The 3205-nt window shown below is 41.8% G+C and overlaps 1 non-coding gene across 1 annotated transcript; it reads left to right on the top strand.

Moving 5' to 3' along the window:
* The first annotated feature begins 2880 nt into the window (after positions 1–2880).
* Positions 2881–2987, top strand: LOC141694406 (small nucleolar RNA R71). Its single transcript, XR_012563717.1, has one exon. It is a non-coding gene; the product is annotated as a small nucleolar RNA R71 (small nucleolar RNA).
* Positions 2988–3205: the final 218 nt, after the last annotated feature.

The following is a 3205-nucleotide window of genomic DNA, read 5'->3' as shown; positions in this document are numbered from 1 at the left end:
CACAACGGCTTAGATATCTTAGAGAAGTCCTTGATGAAATGCCGATAAAAACTCGCATGACCAAGAAAACTACGGATTCCTTTAACATAAATAGGTGGCGGAAGATTTTGAATGACCCCCACCTTGGCTTTATCCACCTCAAGGCCCTTGCTAGAGACCTTATGCCCAAGAATAATGCCTTGTTGCACCATGAAGTGACATTTTTCCCAATTGAGCACCAAATTAGTTTCTACACACCTTTTGAGCACCAAACAGAGATTATTCAAACATTCATCAAACGAATGTCCAAAGACGGAGAAGTCGTCCATGAACACTTCGACCTTAATTCCAATCATATCAGAGAATATAGCCATCATGCATCTCTGAAAAATGGCAGGTGCACCACAAAAGCTAAAAGAAACTCTGTGAAAAGCAAATGTACCAAATAGACAAGTGAAAATAGTCTCTTCTTGATCTTCTAGTGCAATACAAATCTGATTGTAGCCCAAATAGCCATCCAGAAGACAATAATACTCATGACTAGCCAACTTGTCGAGCATCTGATCAACAAATGGAAGAGGGAAGTGATCCTTCCTCATGGCTTTATTCAACTTTCTGTAGTCCATGCATGCCCTCCATCATGTGACTGTTCGAGTGGGGATGAGCTCGTTCTTCTCATTTTCTACCACAGTAATACCTCCTTTCTTAGGTAAACATTGCACGGGGCTCACCCAAGAACTGTCAGAAATAGGATATATGATTCCTGCATCCAGCCACTTTAGAATTTCTTTCTTAACCACTTCTTTCATGATGGGATTAAGTCTTCGCTGTTGCTCAACAGTCGGCTTGCTACCTTCCTCTAGCAGAATTTTATGCATGCAGTACGAAGGGCTGATCCCTTTTATATCTGCTATAGTCCATCTGATGGTTGATTTGAATTCTCTCAAGATCCTCAAGAGCTTATCCTCATCACTACCTGAAAGGTCAGATGCAATAATAACAGGCAAAGTAGATGCATCACCTAAAAAAGCATACCTCAAGTGTTCAGGCAATGGTTTAAGCTCCAAAGTAGGTGCTTCCTCAATAGATGCTTTGAGATTTCCCTCAGCATTCTTGAGATAAGTATTACCAAGAGATTCAAATGGCATGTCTACCTTTCGTTTCCAAGGAGAAGCATTTAAATATTGTAGTTGCTCATTGCCTTCCTCATCTTCATTGTCAAATTCCCCCCAATAAGGCTGTTTCTAAGGCATCAGACCTTAGCACATGATCAAGCTCTGAAGTTACTACAGAATCAATCAAATCCGCCTTGAAGCACTCATCATCTTCTGTAGGGAATTTCATCGCATTGAATACATTGAATGTTACATCCTGATCTTGCACCCTCATAGTAAGTTCACCTTTTTGTATATCTATCAAGGTACGACCTGTAGCCAAGAAAGGTCTTCACAAGATTATGGGAATCTTCTTATCTTCCTCAAAATCCAGAATGACAAAGTCTGTAGGACAGATGAGCTTATCCACCTTTACTAACACGTCCTCCATGATGCCCCGTGGGTATGTAATAGAACAATCAGCCAATTGTAGATACATGTAGGTGGGCTTCGGATCAGGAAAATTCAGCTTTTTGAAGATAGGCAACGGCATCAGATTGATGCTTGCTCCCAAATCGCAAAGGCACTTGTCGAATGACAACTTGCCAATGGTGCAAGGAATGGTGAAGCTACCTGGATCCTTAAGCTTGGGAGGTAACTTTTGTTGCAGCACAGCACTGCACTCTTCCGTTTGAGCAACGATATCAAGATCATCCAGTTTCACTTTCCTTGAAACAATACCTTTCATGAATTTATCATAACTAGGCATTTGCTCGAGAGCCTCAGCGAAAGGTATGTTTATGTGAAGTTTCTTGAACACCTCCAGAAACTTACCAAATTGCTTATCCAGGTTTGTTTTTGCATTCTCTTAGGAAAAGGTGGTGGAGGATAGAGCTGTTTCTCCAATATATTACCCTCAGGCAGAGTGTGTTCAATAGTAGTCTTCCTCGGTTCCCCCCCTTTCTCCTTTTGCTTTTCTTCTTCATCCACAACTTCAGCTTCTCCATCTTTTGCTTTTTCAGCATCAACAACTGTTCCAGACCTTAAGGTAACAGCTTTGACTTGCTCTTTAGCTTCCTTCCTGCCTAGAACTTCAGTATTGCTGGGAAGTGTGCTAGGTTGACGATTGAGCAATGCATTGGCTATTTGACTGATTTGATTCTCCTAGGTCTTGATAGAAATATCCTGACTTTTGCACAACAACTTTAGCTCCTCGAAATTAGCGCTAGAAGGTGGAGCAACACCTCCTTGTTGAGGATATGATTGCCTTTAAGCATATTGCTGAGGTTGCTGGAATCCAGGTGGATTAAACTATTTACTTACAGCTTGATGATATGGTTGTTGAACAGCATTCTGATTGTTGCTCCAGCTGAAATTGGGATGATTTCTGTTATAAGGATGATAAGTAGCTGGCACAGGCTCCTGCGGTTGCTGATAATTGTTCACATACTGAACGGATTCATTAACAAGAGAACACTGATCCGTAGCATGAGAGCCTGCATAAAGCTCAGAGACAATAGCTATTTGATTGACTCCATAGTTGGCTAAATAATCGACCTTCATAGACAGCGCTTAGAGCTGCGCTGCGATAACTATAGCTGCATCAACTTCCAGAATACCTGCTACCTTCCTAGGCATCATCCTTTGAGTTGGGTTTTAATACTCCTTTGCAGCCATAGTTTTAATGAGATTATAGGCCTCAGTATAGATTTTGGCCCACAAGGCGCCTCCAGAAGCTGCATCGAGTATAGGCCGAGATTGGGCCCCCAAACCATTGTAGAACCCAGTGATCACCATCCAGTCAGGCATACCATGATGTGGACACTTTCTCAACATCTCTTTATAGCGCTCCCAAGCTTCGCACATAGATTCTGTTGGTTGCTGCGCAAACTGAGTAAGAGCACTCCTAATAGCTGCAGTATTGGCCATTGGATAGAACTTCACCAGAAACTTTTGCGCAAGATATTCCCAAGTAGTGATGGACCCAGCTGGTAAAGAATGTAACCAGTCCTTAGCTTTATCCCTAAGAGAGAATGTAAAAGCCTCAACTTGATAACCTCATCAGTGACACCATTATATTTAGAAGTACTGCAGATCTCGACAAAATTCCTGATATGCATGTTGGGATCTTC

Source organism: Apium graveolens, chromosome 10 (assembly GCF_009905375.1).
Source record: "Apium graveolens cultivar Ventura chromosome 10, ASM990537v1, whole genome shotgun sequence".
NCBI lineage: Eukaryota > Viridiplantae > Streptophyta > Magnoliopsida > Apiales > Apiaceae > Apium > Apium graveolens.
The sequence above is the reverse complement of the archived record's forward strand: the minus strand, read 5'-3'. Positions and strand labels throughout refer to the sequence as shown.